Consider the following 11,937-nt stretch of genomic DNA (forward strand, 5'->3'; position numbering starts at 1 on the left):
TGCTTCCAGGGGCAGAGCTTCTGGAGGGAGATTCAAAGAAATTACTCATTCATCCCTAACACCAGAGAGAAATGGAGCACATGGGAATTGCACGATGATATTATCTCCTCCTGAAACTTATTAGCGTACCACTTTTAAACACCTAAATGATCATTTAATAGCTTGAAAGAGTTAATATTCCTCCTAAAGGGTCAGATTTATTTCCAGTAAGTATCACTGCTCTTGTCTGATAAACCCATTTCCTTTACTTGTTTAATGTTTTATGTATTTGACTATTCCTTTTAAATACACTTTTATGTATATGACTACTTCTTGGTTCCATCCAATAAAAGCTTTTATGACAGATAATTCTATTTAATGCTTCTTAATTTCTCCCCTAGGAGAAATTATATTTAATTTGAGTGTATTGTGAAGAATGATGTAGACATTTCTATTTCAATGAGTAATTTCTCATTTAGAAATTGCCAGTGCATTCTCCCATTTCTCAAAAGTAAATAGGTTTTATGTCTATCTTCATTGAAACCACAGTTTAATAAATAGGATGGTTTAAGTATTTCTTGATTTTACATGTCAAAAGTTGCCTCTGTATATATCTTTAAAGTCAGCAGCCTTTACATTAAATTTTAATTGGTATATTTATATCTGCTAATAATTGTATATCCCTGCTGATTTTGTCTTTAATATTCATACTAGACTCTTCACTTTCATTAATGCCCTCACACTGGATCACTTGCTGTATCTTACCAAATCTCCTTTCTTATTTCTTAGATCAGTCTCTATCTTCTCAGACTTTCTTCTCAGCTAAGTTCAGATCCTGATCACCTTGATCCAGGACTATTGCATTATTGCTTCGTAATTGACCTTCCTACATATATTCTCTTTCCTTTCTAATTCATCTACCACTTAGCTGCCAAATTGATATTCCTAAACTACTGATCAGTCTCTTCAGTAAAATCCAGTATTTTCCTATTATCGCTAAGGGGTCTATGGGGATGTTAAGGGAAGACTAGTGAGGGCTTGCTAAGCCCTTTCCAGGGTTGTTCATCCACCTTGGGTGTCAAACTGTCCCCCAACTCTCACCTGTGGATCCAAGAAGCTGTAGTATGAGCAGTGACCAGATGGGCTAAACCAGGTTGAGGGTAACTCACAGGCCTCAAACCTGTCAATGAGAGGGATGTCTGCCCCAAACATATAAAACTTCCCCTGCTGGAGTAGGTAGATTAGAACAATTTATTACAATGGTCAAAATGTTTTCATGGTCATAAGACTTAAGAGTTTGGTCAGACATTGTGAAGACACCAAGATTATCTGCTATATCACAAGCCATAGCTTGTCAATAGCTTGACTTTTTCTTGCTCCGGGACTTCCATGACTCTGAAGGGAAAGTCAGGTAGCTCAGTGGATAGAACATCGACCCTGATGTCAAGAGGATTTTTGTTCACATTTGACCTCAGACACTAGCAAGTCACTTAACCCTGATTGCTCCCATCCAGGGCCATCTCCAGACCTCCTGATTCATATCTGCCCTCTGGACCCAGATGGCTCTGGAGGAGAAAGTGAGGCTGGTAACTTAACACGGCACCCTCTCACTCAAATCCAATTCATGTGCTTGTTATGGCATGGTCTTCTTCCAGAATGAAGGATAAAGCAAACTTGACTCTAGAAGACTGAGTGAGGCTGACAACTTTGTGTAACTTTGCCTCACTTAAATCCACTTTGAGTACAAGTCAACACCTTTGAGATCTCTGGGCCTCCATGAAAACAACGGAAGAAAAACAGTCATTCCTAGGACAAATGTAAACTCTTCTGTTTGACATTTAAAGCCCTTTAAACAAGACTTCTCCCTTTCAAGGCTTTTTTACACACAACACTCATTCATTCTATTTTCTGTTTTACACATAAAACTCATTCAAAACTCAGCTGATGGACCAGCTCCTATGTGAGGCCTTTAATCACTGTCCCCAGCTCCCTCTCATCTACTAATGTCTCTCTCTTGCCAAATTACTTTGTTATTTATAGTGAATATATTTTTATATCTACTCATTTATGCACATTGCTTGAACAGCTAGGTAGTGCAATGGATAGAGCAATGGGCCTTGGATCAGCAAGATCTGAGTTCAAACTTGATCTTTGACATTGACTAGCTATAAGACCTTTGATAAATCACTTAACCTGGTTTACTTCAGTTTTCTCTTCTATAAAATAAACTGCAGAAGGAAATGACAAACCATTCCAGTATCTTTGCCAAGAAAATCCTAAATGGAGTTATAAAGAGTTGGATATGACTGAACAACAACAACATACATTGTCTCTTTGGATAGGAGGGCAAAAATTGTTTTATTTTTTGTCTTTTTTTCCCCAAAATATAGCACATGCTTATTAATTGATTGGATGACTGTTAAATTATAGAGCAGAGGTACTTTTCTTTATAAAACTGAAATCTAAATCTAAGGGTCTGTAGTGCATCTTTTTATATGTTTTATGCAGGTTTTGTAATAATCTAAATAAATTACAAAATTCTAGTTTTTCAAACTGAAATAGAAAAGTCATCCTTGTAAGAATACTACATCAGAGAGGGAACTATTTTTTGATTTTTCTATACAAGTCAAAGAAATAGGTTCCATTAAAAAATCTGTTGTACTGATATATTTTTGTGTTTCTCTGAAATACCTGGAGTAAATACCGTTATTGAAGTCTGGAAACTTTAAACAATCTTTTATTGTAAAACTACCCACCAGGTGGTGCTGCATCTCTTTTGTAGTAAAACTGAACCCAATTCTCATTTTGGTAAAGCTACCTAAATTTGGGGTCAGAGGAACTATTTACTTTTACCTGGAAAGCTGTAATTAGTACAGGGTGAGACTTTAGTCCCAAGGCTCCAATATTTTCAGAGTACTTTCACTAAGAAACTGCTTTGAGGAGTTACATTCCTGGCAAGTTCTCTCCCTGTTTCCCACTACTTTCATCCCTAAGACCTTTCTAGCATTGGCTTTCCAGTGTCCTGAGATTTCTTCCTCAAAGAGTCCAATATCCTGGGGTTTCTTATGTATTGTCCAACACTTCCAACAGCCAACAGTTGAGGCACGAAAACTGCTAGTTACAACTCTGAAATCTCCTAGAAACTAGAAAGGAGGGAAAGTGTTTCTTCTTTAAGAGTAATATAGGGGCAGCTAGGTGGTGCAGTGGATAGATCACTGGCCTTGGATTCAGGAGTACCTGAGTTCAAATCCGACCTCAGACACTCTATAATAACCTAGCTGTGTGGCCTTGGGCAAGCCACTTAACCCCATTGCCTTGCAAAAACTAAAAAAAGAAAAAAAAGAGTAATGTAGAAAGACATTCCCTTATGATTTCATAAAGGGAGAAATCACCAAAGATTTCACCCTTTATATGGATAGATACTCCCTATATATTTGTTTTAATCTGTAATGCTATCTCTTGTAGAAGAAGGGAAGAGAGCTAGAAACTGAGAATCAAGGGGGCAGGCTTTGGGGAGGGTTATTGTTTGATTCATTGATTTTTTTTTTTAGGTTTTTGCTAGGCAAATGGGGTTAAGTGGCTTGCCCAAGGCCACACAGTTAGGTAATTATTAAGTTCAAGATTTGAACTCAGGTACTTCTGACTCCAGGGCCGGTGCTTTATCCACTGCGCCACCTAGCCACCCCAATTCATTGATTTTTAATAAGCAGAGAGTGACCAACTGGAAAAATAGACTCCCTGCAAGCTGAGGAAACTCTGGAGGCATTGGTGCTAAAATAGCCTGGGAAGAATATTGTTATATCTTAAATTATATCAAATTATATCAATTAATTATATTATAATTAATTAAATTATATCAAAAGATGAGTTAAAAATATTCTGACCAAAGTCTGCATAAGAATGAGTTTGAAATAAATGGATAGGAATGAATTAAGCATTTTTCAGGTTCCAAATTGTATCTTATACCTTTTATATTTTAAAAGTTGTTCTACATCATAATCCATAAATAATGGTTTTGTTTAATGTTAAATTAATCTGTAGTAATAAACAGATTTTGCAGGTGAAGAAATGTGCTAATCTTTGTTTCAGTTTAATATCCATACAGCTCAACCCACATGTACAAAAATGTTATTGCAACTGTGTAGAAGCAAAGAATTGGAAACTGGGGAATGACTGAACAATTTGTGATAGAAGAATGTGATGATATATGTTCTATATCATGAGGGACAGAATTTTAGAATAGCCTAGAAAGACTTACATGAACTGATGCTGAGTGAAGTGGGCAGAACCAGAGGAACATTGTAAACATTACCTAGCAACCCTGGATGATGATCATCTATGATGGACTTGTTCATTTCAGTAGTACAATAATCAAAGGCAAAGCTAAAAGACTTGTGATGAAAAATACCATCCATATCCAGAGAAGGAACTATGGAGTTAAAATGCAGATAAAAGCTTACTATTTTCAGTTTTTAGAAGTTGTCTTATGTATTATGCTTTTTTCTCTCCAATATTTTTTCCTGTTTCTATTTGATTCTTCTTTCAACAACATTGTAAAAAGGATTTATGTTTAGCATGGTTATACATGTATAGTCTATATTAGATTGCTTTCTGTCAGGGGAAAGGGGGAGGGAAAGGAGGGAGATAGAAAAATGTGAAACTCAAAACCTTATGAAAAACTGATTGTTGAAAACTATTGCATGTAGTCGGAAAAAAATATATATATTTTTAAATATCTCTGTAGCTCAAGGATTATTTATTTTGGCCAACACTATTATTATCTTTGCTAGCAGCCTGCCCAAATTGTAGGATCCATTTTTTGAAGAGTGAATAAAACTTTAAAAGGTTCAATCAACAAAAGGCCTACCATGGGATGATTATTTTAGTAAGTATTGACATTTGCTTTAATGAGCATGAATACCCTGCAAAAAGTCCTTTCCTGTCAGGGACATAGAGATAATCCTGAAGCTAGACATTTAGAGCTTACCATGCTGGAAAGGTTTTTGAGTATGGTATTTATAAGTTTGGAGAGGCTTCATACCAAAGAGGATGAGTTTTATGGTCATGACAAATCTATCAAGGTAGGCATCTATATAGGGAGTACTCATCAATAATCAATTATTAAGGACCTAATGAATGTCAAACCTGAACTTAGATTCAGGAAGACTTATCTTCTTGAATTCAAATCTGGCCTTAGACCAGCTGCGTGACCTAATGCAAGTTGTTTAATCCTGTTTGTCTCAGTTTTTTCATCTATAAAATGAACTGGAAGAGAAAATGACAAATCACTCCAGGTCCTTTGCCCAGAAAATCCCAAATGGGGATTATAAAAAGTCAGATATGATGAAAATGACTGAACAACAAAAATGTCAGACACATTACTAAGTGCAAACACAAAGAATGAATGAAATGGTCTTAACTATTAAGGAATTTCGTATATCACTGGGATCCATGAAATCAAGATCACATAACAAATTTAAGTATACACACATTTAAAACTTGAATTACAGAATAACAATTCAGAAAGTGATCTTCAGAAGGCAACTAGTTCATGCTTCAACCATTAAAATGCATCTTGTTTATCCTAGAAAGAAAATAGTATTTTTTTCTTGAAAATTGTTTGAGAAAATTCTATTTTATTAGTTGGATTATCTAGCACATTTATCTAATCTGTCTTTCCTTGCAAGTCAATTCACTTTAATTTCACTTTGAAATTAAACTTCTGTTTGATTCCTGACTTTCCTGTCTCTAGTCTTCTCTGATCAGCTCTGGATTATTTATTTATTAATTATTAATCTATTGGATTATTAATTTTATTTCTACAAATTGACTTTGTTCCTTAGTTTGAAGTATCATTGTATTATAATGTCATATGCTGATTTTACAAACATTTTTAAAAGAAAAAAATAACAAAGGCTTGAGAAGAGGGTCTAAATCCCCTCCTTGCCTGCAAGTCATTTCCCTCATTTTGAAATTGAACTTCTATTTGATTCCTGACTTTTCCTGTCAACAGCCTGCTCTGTCTGGCTCCAGCCAACCAGTTTGGAGTCTGGGTCTATCTGGTTGACAGTGGTCTAATGTATATCTTGACTTAGTCCTGATTTAATTATATTGGTAAAGGGACAGGTAGGGATATGATCAGAGACTGGACCTTGGAGTTTATTGCTACAAGGAATGCTATTATTTGGTATTTTTAGAGTTATCTAATGCAGAAAATCAACATTTAGCCCTCAAGGCTTAATTATATGAGCCTCACTTGGAGTGTGGTTTAAACCAGATTAAAACATAACTGGGAAATATTTAGCAAAATAAATATACAATAGAACATAATACCTGATTTTTTAAGTTAGCATATGTACTATAACAAGGATCCTTATTACAGTTAAGAACATTTCTATTTGAATTTGATGCCACAGATACAAAATACCAAGAGACTACCCATAATCAGTATATGCCAGAGGTGGAAACAGCCCATATATTTATGGCTTTAAGGCCAAAATTCTGCCTTGTTGCCTCTATAGTTAGAAAAAAAAAGATAGCTGACTTAACTAACCACTGACAACTGTTAGAGTAAATTGATTTACTTGACCATCAAATAGACTGAACCAGCCTCTAACTTGTAGATAACCAGAGCTGATCAGAGAAGACTAGAGACAGGAAAGTCAGGAATCAAACAGAAGTTTAATTTCAAAGTGAGGGAAATGGCTTGCAAGTAAGGAGGCAGATTAGATAGATGTGCTAGGTCACCACCCTTAATGGGGAGACCAAGGGCAGTGGGGCTGAACCTTGATTTACATAATGGTAGCTAGATAAAGAGTCAAACAGTGTAGTGTAGCAAAAGTGGTGAGGTGAAACAGCAAGAGTGAGACTGTCTAATGACAAAAAGTCCAGTTATATAGCAGGGCTTCATGTCTGTGTATGTTGATGCTTGCTCAGAGACCATCAGTTCTGCAAGGAGAACACAAAGAGTTGTTGTTATGCCAAGCTTGCTGGGCCTAAGCTCTGGAAAACAGGATCTTTCTCAATATCTTGACATGACTAATAAAGTTCTCTAAAATAGCTTTGTGATCTTAGATAAATTGCTTTACTTCTCTCTACCTCAGCTTCTTAATCTATAAAATAAGAGGGTTGAACTAGACAATCTTTAAGGTGCCTCCAGTTCTAAATCCATGATCCATTTCTATTTTGGTCAATCAGTCAATAAACATTTACTAAGTACCTATAACAGGCATTGTGCTAAACTGGAGGGGGAAAAAAGAGGCAAAAGCTCTGTACCTACCCTCAAGGAACTTAAAATCTAATGAGGGAGACAAAAAGCAAGCAAATATATATATAAACAAACTATATATAGGATAAATAGAAGTTAATAACAGGGGAAGCACTAGAATTAAGAGGGATCTTCTTGTAGAAGCTATGATTTTAGTTGGAATTTAAAGAAAGTCAGGGAAGTCAGTGGGGGCAGCTAAGTGGCACAGTGGATAGAGCTCCTAACTTGGAGTCAGGAAGACCTGAGTTCAGATCTGGCCTAAACTTACTAGTTGCGTGATCCTGGGCATGTCTCAGTTTCCTCATTTGTAAAATGAGCTGGAGAAGGAAATGGCAAACCACTCCATTATTTTTGCCAAGAACATCCTAAATGGAGTCCTAAAGAGTTGGACAGCACTGAAATGACTCAATGACAACAGCAATGAGGAAACTAGTAGGGAAGATGAGAAGGAAAAGAACTTCAGGCACAGGGGGAAAACCAGAGAAAAATCCTGGAGCTGAGAGATGTCAATTCTTGGAATAGCAAGATGACCAGCACTGTAGAGTATATGGGAGGGAGCAAGGTATTAAAAGCTCTAGAAAATAAGAGGAGGCTTAGCTATGAAGGACTTTAAATGCCAACTAAAAGATTTCGCATTTGACTATAGGCAAAGGGGAGTCACTGGATTTTATTGACTGGGAGAAAGTTGGAGTTGTGGAGGGTCTGATACTGGAGGACCTGTATTTTAGAAAAATCCCTTTTGTGACTGAAGAAAGGTTTAATTGGAGTGGAGAGAGAGAGACTTGAGGCAGGCAGACAACCCCCCCCCCCCCCCCCCCCCCCCGCCCTCCCACCCCCACCCCAAACAGGCTATTGTGCTAGTCCAGGCAAGAAGTAAGGAGGGTCTGCATTAAAGTGATGACAGTATAAGAGGATTCTAAACTATCAAGATCCTTTAAATGCTCCCATTCATCAAGATGTTCTACTTACCACTATATATTCCCAGTATTTCAGAGCCACATTATTCTATAAAAACTATGAATTAGTTTAATGCTCTGTGTAGTTATTGCCATTGATGAGCTCATGAATTCAACCATTTACTGCTCTGCCTGATACTAAAGTTAATTTAGTACCTACTGAGTTATCATAGAGTGTCTAGAGATTCCTTAGAATCTTCGATTTTAAGATTATTCATATATTTGGCAATAAAATATATTGGGAGGAACACAAAACATACTTTACATGAGAGACCTTAAAAACAGGCATACTTCTGAGTTCCAAGCCAGAAACTAGTTCAAAGTGGGTCAAGTTTGTTGTGGTAATTGAAGATCAAATTCTCTTGGATTAGCAGCTATCATGAATGACACTGTTGAGCAACAGGCAAACTCAAGTTTACTATGATTTCACAGAGGAATTATTTAGCCATTGATTGAAAATAGACTGAGATTAGAGGTGACTTGGCTAATTTTATCCTTTAAAAAAAATTTAAGTAACTTCCATGGACCCTCAACTACCTCATTTTTAGATAAAATGTCAACATAATATTCTCATTTTTTCATTTCATTTTATCCTTAATTAAAATTTTAAAAATTAAAATTCTTGATTAGACTAATAAAATTAAAAAATTAATGGTTTGAGTACTTTAACTTTCTTGTTCCTCTCTAATGTACAGTTGTTATTTATAATATCATTAATTCATAATGTATTATCAATTATTATAATTTATTATGCATTTTATCAAGTTCTTCTTAGAACCTAGTATCCTATTAATCCACAACCTCCAACCTAGTAACACTATAACATGAAAAACAATTTATGTAGAATGGTGAATTTCTCTTAGAGGTCATGTACCATGGCTAATACTGATATAGTGATCATAATTTTAAGTATTCTATTTAGATAATACATGATTTCAGGTTTCTCTCTTGTATTTTCTATTCAGCTATACATACACAAAGCTATACATAATCTACTGTAGTTAAGTTTGCCTTGAATTAGGACAGGTAAGGAATTCTAACTGGTACAGGGGAGGAAAGAATACATTCTAGATGTTAGAGATTTCCAGTGCAAAGGCATGGAGTCAGGAGATAGGATATCATTTTGAAGAACACCATATAGACCACTTAGGCTAGAATATATGTCTTAATTGTGAAATATTCCAGAAAGGTAGGTTGAGACTTTTGTAGAAGGCTTTAAATGTCAAGATGAAGAGTTTATATTTCATCCTAGAGACAGAAGGGAGTCATTGAAACATTTTGAGAAGGAATGCTAAAGGAATATCATTTTGGGAACTCTGAGGAGGATAAATTGGAGAGGAAAAAGACAAATCAGAAAAAAGCAATGAGAAGGTTATGGCAATAGTCAAGGGAGAAGTGATGAGAGTCTGAACTAGGCTAGTGGTCCTGAAGGGGGTGAATGTGAAAGATATAGAAGTAACAATTGGATAATGTAGGGTGGAGGAGAGGGAAGAGCTGACAATGATTCTGAGGTCAAAAACTAGATGATCAGAAAAATGGTGTAATGTTCTCCTCTTCAAAACAGAGAAGTGGGCTGAAGGGGAACTGATTATTCTTGCTTATTGCTGTCCCTAAGGTGGATGTCTAAAATAAAAGAGAAAACATCTATTTGGAGGCAATAGCAAATATGTCCTATCTTTATGTTAATACGTGTAATTAAGCATATTTGCCTCCTTGAGAAAAGTATTTAATAATTGAGAAGTTTATATAAAATTATTTGAAGGCATTGAGAATAGACATTAGATGTCTGTCATTATTACTTAGGTATTGTCTATAATGAAATTTATAGTCATAAAACAAGTCTTCTACCTTATTGATGTAGTTTTTTCCTTATTCTATTTCCTGCTCATGACTTTAGAGACAAAATATGAATAATACATTTTGCAAAAGTGACTGGCATTCTAAGACTCTTTCTTTTTAATTGCCAAATCTAAATTGTTATATGTCATTTTGGAACTAGACTGGCCAGAGAACACATTTTATGAAAATGATTGCCTTTAATTGGTCTTTTCTGACATATTAAAGGAGAAGGTTTCCAGTCAAAATATAATAATAGACAGTTAAGTGGATTGTTGGATAGAGCACTGGCCCTGAAGTTAGGAATCTCTGAATTCAAATTTGACCTTAGCCAATTACTAGCTGTATGATCTTGTGCAGCTCACTTAATCGCTGTCTCAGTTTCCTCATTTGTAAAGGGGATGATGATAATAATAATAATAGCACCTACCTCCCAGGTTGATCATGGGGGTAAAATGAAATAATTTTTGTAAACTTCTTAGCAAATCTTAAAGTGCTATATAAATGTGATTCTTCTTGTTGTTACTATTATTATTATTAATAGCACTAACCTCACAGGGTTTTTGAGGGTCAAATGAGATAACATATAAAAGCACTATATAAATGCTAGCTACTATTATCATTATTATTATTATCAACCTTGTTGTTCTCATTCATTTGGTAGCTGAGTATAAGGGAGTTAGGTGCCAACAATTTAGATTTTCCAGGGAGCAGGCATAGGCTCTCCCTGAACTCATATCTCTAGATTTTTGGAGTTGAAAGGATAGCAAATCTAAGAAAAGAAGTACAGGAATCTAAGGGACGCTTAGAAGAGACTATTCATCAAAGTCTGGCTGCAGTTCACCATTATTCTTATCTTTCCCAAGGGCATCTTCAGCTGAGTTGTCAGTAGCTTGGTGGAATTCTCAGGAACACTGGTTCAAGGATATTCCCAAAGGCTACAGATTTATTTCCTCTTGAATCCAAAGGGGAAATTTTAGATGTTTCATGGGATAAATTGTGTTTGTGTGTGTGTTTGTGTGTGTGTGTGTGTGTGTGTGTGTGTGTGTCTGTGAAATCACAGGAGCATAGATTTTAAAATTAGAAAGAATACTAAGATTGTTTTTACTTTTTTTATCTCCAAGTAAGCAAATCCTTAAATTACATTTTGAAATATAATTTGAAAGTTTCTCAAAGATATGCATTTTAAATAAAACAAAGTAATCATTGAACAAATTGACTGTAATTTTACAATAGCCCAAAGGACAATGGAAAGATTCATAGTGGTTGAAAATAGGCTATAGCATATTACCTGCTACAATTTGCTGGCAAGAAACATTATTAAGAATATGTATAAGCAGAAAAGTTTATGTAAGCAATAATGAAAAATGACATATAGACAACCCAAATAGTATATGTTCCAGACAGTAGAATAGTCTCTTTCCTTATATAGCTTGTATTTATATGTGCTATTCCACTTCCAACCCCCCCCTTCAAATGGAAGCTTTTAGAGAGCAGAGATAATTCCATTTTTCTCAGTACTCTCAGTGCTCAACAGTGTATTAGATGTCTAATATATTAGGTGATTAATAAGTCTTTGTGTTTATATTACTATTCTAAAGATGCCAAAAAAAGATGAAGACTTCCATTCTATTGAATTAGATTTTGGAAACTTGTGGAATCGAACTGGACAGGATTGAAAGAAGATACCGGATTTCTACACTGATGAAATCAAGAATCCTTCAGTTATAACCCCTGACAAGATAAATGTTGATCTCAGAATTTTGGGAATCTTTCAAAGACCTACATATCTTTTATCATATCTGAAAATGCTTCAAAAATTTCTTCTTCTAGGTAAATGGTATCTCCTCTTTAAGCAGATTTAAACTTGATGTTTATGAAAGTGGATCTTTCCATTAT

Source organism: Macrotis lagotis, chromosome 5 (assembly GCF_037893015.1).
Source record: "Macrotis lagotis isolate mMagLag1 chromosome 5, bilby.v1.9.chrom.fasta, whole genome shotgun sequence".
Lineage (NCBI taxonomy): Eukaryota > Metazoa > Chordata > Mammalia > Peramelemorphia > Peramelidae > Macrotis > Macrotis lagotis.